At 49.4% G+C, this 11,030-nt stretch overlaps 1 long non-coding RNA gene across 2 annotated transcripts; it reads right to left on the bottom strand.

Annotated features, from left to right (window-relative positions):
• Positions 1–947: 947 nt before the first annotated feature.
• On the bottom strand, positions 948–10,738 carry LOC132352343 (uncharacterized). Of its 2 annotated transcripts, none has more exons than XR_009498682.1 (5): positions 10,205–10,738; positions 9,957–10,108; positions 9,688–9,864; positions 3,193–3,334; positions 948–2,795 (listed from the first exon to the last, which is right to left on the bottom strand). It is a non-coding gene; the product is annotated as an uncharacterized LOC132352343 (long non-coding RNA). The 2 variants fall into 2 exon arrangements; XR_009498681.1 differs by lacking the exon at positions 948–2,795 and adding an exon at positions 2,956–3,025.
• Between the last annotated feature and the right edge of the window lie 292 nt (positions 10,739–11,030).

Below are 11,030 nucleotides of genomic sequence, written 5' to 3'. Positions count from 1 at the left end.
CAGAAACGAAGACCCAACACAGCCATAAATAAATAAATAAATAAATTAATTAAAAAAAAATTACAAGTCTATCAGCCATAAAAAGAAACGAAATTGAGTTATTTGTAGTGAGGTGGATGGACCTAGAGTCCGTCACACAGAGTGAAGTAAGTCAGAAAGAGAAAAACAAATACCGTATGCTAACACATATATATGGAATCTAAAAAAAAAAAAAGGTTCTGAAGAACCTAGGGGCAGGACAGGAATAAAGACGCAGACGTAGAGGTTGGACTTGAGGACACAGGGAGGGGGAAGGGTAAGCTGGGACGAAGTGAGAGAGTGGCATGGACATATATACACTACCAAATGTAAAATAGATAGCTAGTGGGAAGCAGCAGCACAGCACAGGGAGATCAGCTCGGTGCTTTGTGACCACCTAGAGGGGTGGGATAGGGAGGGAGGGAGGGAGACGCAAGAGGGAGGGGATATGGGGATGTATGTATACGTATGGCTGATTCACTTTGTTATACAGCAGAAACTAACCCAACACTATAAAGCAACTATACGCCAATAAAGATGTTAAAAAAAATTACAAGTCTACACTTGATTATACACTTTACATAGAAATTACAAACCTATTTTGTCAGACTCCCTAATATGCCAGATTCTCCTAAAGATTACGGACATATTAAATATCCGATATACAAGATGTGACACTGACACTGACAGAAGGCAGATTAGTGGCTGCCTGGGGTCAGGGTTTTCACTTCATGGGGTTGTGCTGAGATCGACACCCAGAGAACACGTGAAACGGCTGCATCCAAATGAAAACAGGCAAATAACACATAACTTTAGGTTTAAAGGGATCATCCAACATTAATAATTTTTACAATTACATACTTAGCTATAAACTTCCAAAATAAATAACTTTGATTTATTGAACTTATCAGACAGTTTACATAAACCATCTCATTTAATCCTCACAACAACCACACAAGGCAAATAGTGTCGTCAAAGGCAAAAGCTGCAAATTAGACCAAAAGCAAAATATGAATCATGCCCCTCACAGCTGGTGTGTTCTCTGCCCTCGTCCTTTGCAGCAGCCTGTGTGTGTGTGTGGGAGGCTCCCATCGCCACCTCCTTCTCATGGGCAAAAGCTGAGGCACAGAGACGCCAAGTCACCCGCCCCAGGTCACAGAGCACCTTCTCTCCAGCACCGAGAGGGGTGCTCTGAGCCCGCAGGGAACATCGTGTACGTCAGCTGGGCACTGGCTCCTTCACACCCCGAGGCACCCCCCAAAGTCCTCAGCAAGAAAACACATTTCCGTTTAAAATGAATTCTCAGTACATTGGACAAACTTCTGGTTATTGCTTCTATGATCAAGCGTTTCTCTTTTAATGAGTTCTCAAATCTGGGGAGTGGTGTTAACATGGCTGAAGGCGTGGTTAAGAAACTGATTCTTTAACTGCAGCAGCAAAGTCACCACCCAGCGTGGGCGGCACGACCAGATCTCCTAGGACCGCCTCTACTAGCCAGAGGGGGCTGGTTCGGATGAGATGCAGAACAGCTGCCGAGAATCCTCGCACACATTTGGAACCGACCCGTTGGGCAAATCCAGCTAAAGTTGAAACAGTTCTTCCCCGTTCACCTGTGTTCCAGGCCTCGTGAGACTTCAGTTTGCTCTTCGTGCCCTCTAAGCTGGGTCTTGGGAAGCTTTCCCTGGTGAGAAGTGATCCGTGGCCTCCGGATCGTGTTGAATGTGGGAGCCGGCTCGGCCCAGACATCCAGGCATCGTGAGACTGAGGGTGAGGCCGGCTGGAGGCCCGAGGGCCAGGGACACCCCACGTTCTGTTCCAGCCCAGCCTCTGCCTCGTCAGGCCCCCCACGGGGTGAGGGAGTGGCAGGGGGATGGGCAGGGCCAGCATCCCCGCCTGGAAGGGACAGCAGCAGGAGGGACACCCCCGCCCCGGCCCCCTGTGCTTCCGATGGGCTGCGCCCAACTTGGTTTCTGCTCGACTGTCTAAACGTCCTCTGACACAGGCTGGGGCAGCGAAGGACATGGTTTCAGAGAAGGTCACTCCCCACCAGGCCGGCTGATTCTTTCTGTAAAACCAGCTCTACTGAGACAGAATTCGCGTTTGCCCTGCGTGCGCCAAAGTGCCACCGCCACTGGGGCCGTGCCCATCACGTCTCCTCAGGTCACCTCCCCTTCACCAGCACCGCCAGGCTGCCTTCCAGCGTCACAGATCCGTCTTCTCTGGAATTTCACAAATGGAAACACAGTATGAACTCATCTGTGTCTTTTTCACTCCACACAGGGCTCTCAAGATTCATGTCTGTTGTTGCTGTCTCAGTAGTTTATGCCTTTTTATTGCTGAGAATTCCAGGATTCGTCCATTCTCCCGTTAGTGAACCCTCTGGGGGGCATGGGGGTGTATGCTGAGGAACTGCCTCCCATGGCTGTAGAGGCTGATGACCCCCGAGGTCTGCGGTCGACAGGCTGGGGGCCCCGGGAGCCCGTTGCGTAAACTCCAGTCCAAAGGCCAGTAGGTTTGAGACCCAAGAGGAGCCAATGATTCCGTCCGAGACTAAAGGCAGGAAAAACACAATGTCCCAGTGCAGAGCCGTCGGGCAGGAGAATTCTCTCTTCTTCATGGGGGGGGTCAGCCTTTTTATTGTGGTCAGGCCTTCAGCTGCTTGGATGGGGCCCACCCTCAGGAGGCTTGCATCTCCATTGTTCATCTCATCCAGAAACACCTTCCCAGACACACCCGCGATCACGTTTGGCCAGATACCTGGGCACCCCGTGCGTGGCCTGTCAAGTTGACACGTACAGTTAACCATCACAAACGGTTTGCTGTTTGGGGCTGATATGAACATTTGTGCACAAGTCTTCATGGAGACACATTTCAGTTCTGAGAATCTGACCACTGGGTCGTGGGGTGAGTGCACATTTAACTTCTTAAGGAAATGGCCATAGAGGAAAATAATAGAGGGGGAAATCCACCAACGGAGTAGGAGGGCTTCAGGTAAAGCTGCCTAGTTCTTGGCAAATAAATAAACACGGAAGATAAATATTTTTATTGAAAATAGAGGAATCATGAAATATACACAAAGAGATCTCAGATTTCTTTACATGCTGTTTTTAGGGGTTAGTTACTTGATTATATCTTTGGCAGTTAATTCAGTGGAAAAGGAAAATCCCAAGTTACCTTTCAGGAACCTGTGTGTCTCCGTTTTCCGTTGCCTAACAGGCTGTGGCATCTGCAGGAAACACGGTTTCGTTTCTATGCTGCGGGCTTCGGCTGGGCCGGGCCGGGCTGTGCTGTCGGTGTTCGTTGGGACCGCGGTCACCTGCAGGGTGGCAGGAAGGTTGACAGTGGCTGGCCGTTGGCTGACGCAGGGCGTCTGCCGACAGGAGGACCATGCTCAAGGCTGCGGGAGCGGCGGACACAGGCCAGCACGTGTCTCAGCCTCTGCCGGTGCCACACGTGCCAACCCCCGACGGCTGCGGCGAGTCCACAGCCGAACGCAGGATCGGGGGAGAGAAATGGCCGAGGAAATGCTCAGCGGCAGTGCCAGTGGTCAGGCTGGAGGGGAGGCCAGAAGGGACAGCGGAAGGGGGTCATGAGAAGAGGTCAGACTCCAGACATAACTAAAGACAGAGCCACTGTGATGTCCTGTCAGATTCACGGTGCAAAACAGAGAGGAAGAAAGGGGTCAAGGATTAATCTGAGCCTCAGTATCCATGACCTCATACGAGGAACTAGGGTTAAGGGTAACGTCCATCCGAGAAGTCTCACAGACACCCAAAGCCTGGCACCCAGAGGACCGCACACTCAGCTTAAAAATTAGAAGAAGAGGGGGCTTCCCTGGTAGCGCAGTGGTTAAGAATCCGCCTGCCAATGCAGGGGACACAGGTTCGAGCCCTGGTCCGAGAAGATCCCACATGCCGCGGAGCAACTAAGCCCGTGCGCCACAACTACTGAGCCTGTGCTCTAGAGCCCGCAAGCCACAACTACTGAGCCCGCGTGCCACAACTACTGAAGCCCGCGCGCCTAGAGCCCGTGCTCCGCAACAAGCGAAGCCACCGCAATGAGAAGCCCGCGCATCACAATGAAGAGTAGCCCCCCGCTCACCACAACTAGAGAAAGCCCATGCACAGCAACGAAGACCCAACGCAGCCAAAAATAAATAAATTAAATTAAAAAAAAAAAAGCAGTGTTTATGTTCTAAAAAAAAAATTAGAGGAAAAGAATTAGAAGTCCCTCCCCTGCTCCAAAGACTGCAAGAAACGTTGCTGCTTTAAACCTTGGTGCCCAGTGGACGGGGTATCCTGCCCCAGGTACTTACAACCATCGCTAGTTCTCACTGCAGATTTGCAGCCTAAACTCACACTCCTAGTTCAATAAAGTCCCTTCACACTGAGAGCTGGATTTAAGGCATCTCCAAATGGGGGGAAAAAAACCCCTGCACTTCCTCTCTGGAGGAATTTTTCTTTATCTTTCATCTCTAAGAAACCCACAAATGATTTTCCAGTGAGTAGCAACTGGAGAAGTAATACTCTCTTTCCCTTTCAGCAACCAGAAAAATTCATTTTTTAATTTACTCTTACAGAGCTCACAGATAAAACTCATACAGGCACAAAAGAAATGAGCCTCCAGGAAATTCCCTGGCGGTCCAGTGGTTAGGACTTGGCGCTTTCACAGCTGAGGGTGCGAGTTTGATCCCTGGTCCGGGAACTAAGATCCCACAAGCCACTCGGCCAAAAAATTTAAAAATAATTTTTTTTTTTTAAAAAAGGAAAAGAAATGAGGCTCCGTGATTGAGAAAAAACAGAAACAACAGATAGCAGAAATAGACCTACAAGGACTTTAGATTTTGGAATTATCAGACAGAATGTAATTGAACTATGTTTACTATGTCTAAAGAATTAAAGGCAAGACTAAAAATATGTGCAGAGAACAAGAAATTGTAACTAATGACCAAATAGAAGTTCTAGAAATTTTAAAAAATAATAATGATATTTGAAATTTAAGACTCAGTGGATAGATTGAACACACAGATGAAGAAACACTAAAGATACAGTTGAAGGAATGATTAGAATGCTGCAGGGAGAGCCACAGAAATGGGAAGAATGAAAAAGAGGTTCAAGGACGTGAGGACAGAGAGAGAGGGTCCAGGGTATGTCTAATCAGTAACCAGAGGACAGGAAACGGAGAAGGAGCAGAGACAATATTTGAAAAGATTACAGCTGAGAATTTGCCAGGATTAATCGAAGATCCTATCCATAGACTCAAAAAAGCCCAATAGATCTCAAGTCAAAGGAAAAAATATCTACACCAAGACACATGATACTGAAAGTACAAACACCAAAGCATGAAGAAAAATGCACAGGACACTTAAAATCCCACCCCCAGAGATAAACTTCGCTAACGTTTTGATTTATTTTCTTTGAGATATTTTCCAAGTGATCATATTTATTCTGACATTTTTTCCTAATATACTATGAACATTTCTCCAGGTTAATACATTTTCTTCTAAATCATAATTTTAAAGGCTTCATGACATTCCACCATATAAATGTATGACAATTTGTTTAAGCAGAATCCAACTGTTGGACATTTAAATTACTTCCGATTTTTGGCTATTTTAAATAGTGCGTGTGGTACATAAATCTTTTCCACATCACTGTTTCTTTAGGACACATTCTTGGAAGTCGAATTGCTGGGTCAAAAGACATAAACTCCATTGAGACTGCCCCCCTGCTTCCCAAAGAGACCAGCAGTTCTCGTGGACAGAAGTCTCCTCACCTAAGGAGAGGATGTCCAGCTAACTCTGGACGGCTTGGTGGACGCACTTCCCAAGTTAACTGATTCTCATTTACACATCAGTCCAAAACCAAAAGACCTGACGCTTCTATACTAGTAGAAGAACACAGACCAGGAGATTGGGAAGGGGAGGCCGCCCCCGTCTGAGGACTTTGCTGGTGAAGGGAGGGGAGATCAGAGGCCCCCTGATGTGGGGCCACTTCACATCCCATGTAGGAACTAAAGTGACCAAAGTCCCTCAGGAACATAAAAAATATGAGCATTTGAAAACCTTTTCAGCTCTTTTAAAACTTTGCTTCCCTGTTTTCCAAAATGACTATGCTTCATTCACTTGAACAAAACAGTTTAAAATGCAGTTGCCATCTATTCTCTACCAGCCAGGCAGCTGTTTATAATAAAGGTGGTCTCAGTTCATGCTGTGTGACTGAGGGCATTCGGCCTCTAATCACAGCCGTAATCTCGTTTTCACATTTCTCTCTGGTCCATCCTACTTGACCCTGCTTATTGAAGCACTTTTATTGTGCTGGTTCAAAGGACAAGGGATTGAGCAGAAACAAAAGTGAGGTCTGAGGGTTGTGTTCACGATATGTGCCCGGTCCTGCTCTACCGTCAGTGAATAGAAACTCTCTGGAATCCGGCCAGGCCACTTAATGGAAAACTCTGACTTCTAAAAATTATCCCTGGTTCTTTTCTAAAGCATCACAATTCGCCCAGGTTGCAAGAGAAAGGCCCGTCCGCTCACGACAGCAGCACAGCTAGCTAGGCAGCACAGCCGTATCAGCCAGGGTTCCTCACATTTTCTGTAAAGAGCTGGGTAGCAAATATTTTAGATTTTTCAAGCCAGACGGTCTCTGGTGCAACTACTCAGTTCTGCTGTTGCTGCTCGAGAGCAGCCAGACTCTGTGAGCCCCTGGTGTTCCCGCACACCAGGAAACCACCCCAAAGGCCGGGGCAGGACCTGGCCTGCAGGCAGCAGCTTTGCCAGTCAGTCCCTGGCTCTCATCTGACAGTCACCTCGAGGGGCCCCTCCAGCCCTGAAATCCTTTGAATCTGTCAGTAGGCTTGGCATGTGGCATTTGGATTAGGTTGCCCGAGGCCGGCTGGTGTGGGGATGAGGGTGCAGGGAGAGGAAATTGCTCCAATCTGCAGAGGCAGACAGACCCCGGCAGTAACACCCACCAGCCGTGGAGACTAAACGCCCCGCTCCCTGCCTTTCTCTCTTGGCTTCGATGTTGACATTTGAGTCTTGTTTTCTTTTTAACTCAGATCCTGTTAAATTCTCTTCAGTCGGGGTAAACCTTCCAGTCTACCGATCCGTTAAACCTGCTCCCAGACGGTCTTGTGATGAGGACACTTCACCTCCCGCGGACGGAAGCTCCCTCACCTAAGGAGAGGAACCCTCGCCGCATCAGAGGCCAGGCGTAAGCTCACGACGAGACGGTGTGGGTGCGAAAGGGCCGGTGGGCTGAGTCTGCCCTCACAGAGCCTTCTAGAACGACTGTGAGTGGGAACACATCGCCCTCTGACAGCTGCAGCGCCTGCTTCCAGGGCGGCCTCCAAAGGGAGGCTGGGCTCTGATCTCCACTCCCTTCACCAGCAAAGTCCTCGGATGGGGGCGGCCTCCCCTTCCCAAGCTCCTGATCTGTCTTCTTAACTCACCATCCCTGTTGGCCCCAGTGCATCTGACGCCCGGGACCCTCTTCAGCGCCGCCTGCCTAGCTCCTGGACGTGCCCCGCCATCTGTTCTTCTCTCTCTTCTCCTTCAATGTGGTCATTCCCAGAGCCCCTGTCCTCTGCTCTCTTCCCTTGAGGCTTCTCCTGAGATCCCGTCCATTCCTAGTCTGTCATCGAGCAGGTGCCCGTGGTCTTCAGGGTCCCACCTGCACCCCAACAGTGCACAGCCAAAGCTGGGTGCAAGGCCTGCCCGGGCCGCGCGCCGCTCCCGACGGCCTTCCTTCAAATCCTGAGAAGGACCCCCAGCTCCCCTGCCCTTCAATCCCACCTCCTGTCCGCTCTTCAGCCCCAGCTCCCCTGCCTCGCAACTCTCACATTTACTCCTACCACCTGCCCCCTGGCCATGGCACTGTGTTCTCTGCCTGCAGATTGGGCCCGGTTCAGCCCATCCTGAACAAAACCACTCAGATTAATATTTTAAAGCTCCATTTTGAAGTCACTCACCTATTTAAAAACCATCTGTGGGTCCCATTTAAATAAAGCTTCGAGGTCCCGCGGTCCAGCTCCAGCTGTTACTGGCTTTGGGGACCGTTTCCCCACGTGGACTCCGCACCTGAACCAAGGGGACCCCCCCACTCACCCACCAATCTCCTAACACGGCTAGCGGGTCCTGCTTCAGTAACTGCTTCCGTTAGTCGCTAAGAGTAGAATGTCTCCTGTCTTTCCCGACCCACTCATCGACCCCAATTTAAAATCCAGTCCCTCCAGACATCTCCCCACATCACCGACGTGGGCAACAGCTCCTTTAGCCTCCTTGCACCATGGCCCTGATCTTGTGGCCCTCCCATCCCGTGGATCACGTGACACCCAAGGGCGGAGGTGCCCTTGCTGGCCCTGACGCTCCCTGACTGCTCTGTAACACGCTTCTCCCGCATTGCCTTGTCCATTGTTGATGCCCGATCAATACTGATCAAATGAAGAAGCGTGAATGAAGAAACGACGTTGTTTCTACCATTCCTAGAGATAAGATCCTTTGTGTTTGGGGGTTGGGTTTTGTTTTTTGTTTTTTTGGTACCTTTTAAGTCACTTCACAGACAGGCACAGACATGTATTTCACAAGTGGTTCTTTTTCCTTTTTTTTTTTTTAACAGGTGGTGGGCTGTAGGTTGTTTGCTTGTTTGTTTTTTAATATTTATTTATTTATTTTGGTTGCACTGGGTCTTAGTTGCGGCACACGGGGCCTTCACTGCGGCACGCGGGGTCTAGTTCCCGGACCGGGGATGGAAACCAGGCCCCCTGCATTGTGCAGGGTCTTAGCCACTGGACCACCAGGGAAGTCCTCATAGGTGGGTCTTAATAAATATAAAGTTAATCTTAAGAAAACAGCAGTAATGAGTAAAGCACAACGGCAGCCTATTCCCAATGACGTTATGCTAAAAAACATTTTTAAGAGGTCACGGTAAACTACAGAAATATTTTATATAATCAAAAATGCTGGGCTTCCCTGGTGGCGCAGTGGTTGAGAATCTGCCTGCCAATGCAGGGCACACGGGTTCGAGCCCTGGTCTGGGAAGATCCCACATGCCGCGGAGCAACTGGGCCCGTGAGCCACAACTACTGAGCCTGCGCGTCTGGAGCCTGTGCTCCGCAACGAGAGGCCACGATAGTGAGAGGCCCGTGCACCGCAATGAGGAGTGGCCCCCACTTGCCGCAACTAGAGAAAGCCCTTGCACAGAAACGAAGACCCAACACAGCCAAAAATAAATAAATAAATTAATTAATTAAAAGAAAAGAAAAGAAAAGAAAGAACTGTGTATCTTTCTTTAAAAAAAAAAATGCTCAGGGGAACTACATTAAAAATGCTTATGATCTATCAATGCAAAGGTAGAATATAAATGTAATTGTATTTATATACAAATTACATGAACATATGGATAAGGACAGATGGAGGCAATATTGATATGCCAAGAGGGTGAAGTTTCAGATTATTTGTTGTATTAAAATGTTTCCCCTTTATTATAACAATTTAATATTCTTTACTGCTTTTACAAAATAATATGACCCAAAATATTTTTTAAATCTAAAGCAGAATATTTATCAAAAAGAATGAGAATTGTCCAGAAAGCGATTATTTAAAAACCCTCACTCCAAAATGTAATTAATTACTTTCTACTATGTCTGATTAAAAAAGCTCTTTAGAACCTTTTTTGCTTCCTGCTCCCGGTTCCCTGCAGGTCACCAAAATGTGGTCCATCAGCCCCTCATCACAGTGTCACTGTGTAGCCGTGGCTCTGTTGTGTTGACTGAAAGCTTGACCACATGATTATCGCAGAGATTCAATTCAATAGGATGGAGAAGCTTCTGGTCCACATCACCAGACTAGGGGGAGAAGAAGAAAGACAAACGGGGATTTAAACAACTACCTCTTATTTCAGAAGGTTTGCTTTTCACAGTCTTTGAGCAAAACTCACCTAGATTTGAGGGCTTCTGGAATCTACCACAGAGTTGAGATTTCAGTTACAAAATAAACCCGTTTCTTTCTGGGCTGATGCTCCCCCGTGTCACTGGAAATGTCACGCACAGGAATCCATCCCACGTTGCCAAAGAGAAAACCTCGTTCCTTCTTGCACACACAGTGGGGAACAAAATCGTGAATGCGCCCAACCAATACACACAAGGCTTTCAAGATGTGGCGGCATGAAGCTGCTTAACTACTCACCAGCTTAAGTCAAAACATACTGTTTTTCACACAGAGGAACAAGCTCAAGTGTACCCAGACAGGCTCCGGAACAACACAGTATAGATTTTTTTTTCCTTTCAAGTTCTGGGGAAAGGGCATAGTTTTTCTCCTGCAGCTTCTCAACTGAAGAATGTTGTAAGCTATCAACTTCCTGTAATAATAATAACAAGAGTCACCCTTCAGCGCCCACCGTGCGCCAAGCCCTACTGCAAGGCCAGCCCCACCTCTGGACCCGGGCACGTGGCCGGCGGTCGGGGTGTCCGGTGGTCCCGGGGCCCGTCCACGGGCACAAAACATGACCAGAACGGAACCAGGCGGAGAAAGACGGACTCTGCAGAAGGAGCAGCAGGTGTGGGGAGAAGACACGTTGTCCTGGGCCGTCTGGGGAGGAGGCCAGGCCCCCGGGAAGGCTGCCCCGCCGCCTCCAGGGAAGGCCCCAAGGGACCCTCTGTCCGCCGACTGGGTGCGAACCCGAGGCCTCCCCGGCGGCCTTCAGAGAGGCTGGTCCTTCCTCCAAGCCTCTCCACCCGCCACCACTCCCGGGTCAGCATCTCTGTTAGAGTAACGAGCGAGCAAATGTTTAAAAAGATTATTCGGAAACGGCTCCAGCAGCGCGCTCAGCCCGCCCGCCCGCGGCCCCCACTGCGGAGCCTGTCTGCGCTGGGGCCGCTCCCGGCCGCACCCGGGCTCGGCGCCTCGGGGACCCCGCGCATCCCGGGGGCCCCGTGCATCCCACGGACCCCGCGCACCCCGCGCCCGCCCGTCGGTGCAGAGGCAGCCCCGCCCTCGGCGCACCCCCTACCCC

This window comes from Balaenoptera ricei, chromosome 18 (genome assembly GCF_028023285.1).
Source record: "Balaenoptera ricei isolate mBalRic1 chromosome 18, mBalRic1.hap2, whole genome shotgun sequence".
NCBI lineage: Eukaryota > Metazoa > Chordata > Mammalia > Artiodactyla > Balaenopteridae > Balaenoptera > Balaenoptera ricei.
This window is presented reverse-complemented; position numbering and strand designations above follow the sequence as displayed.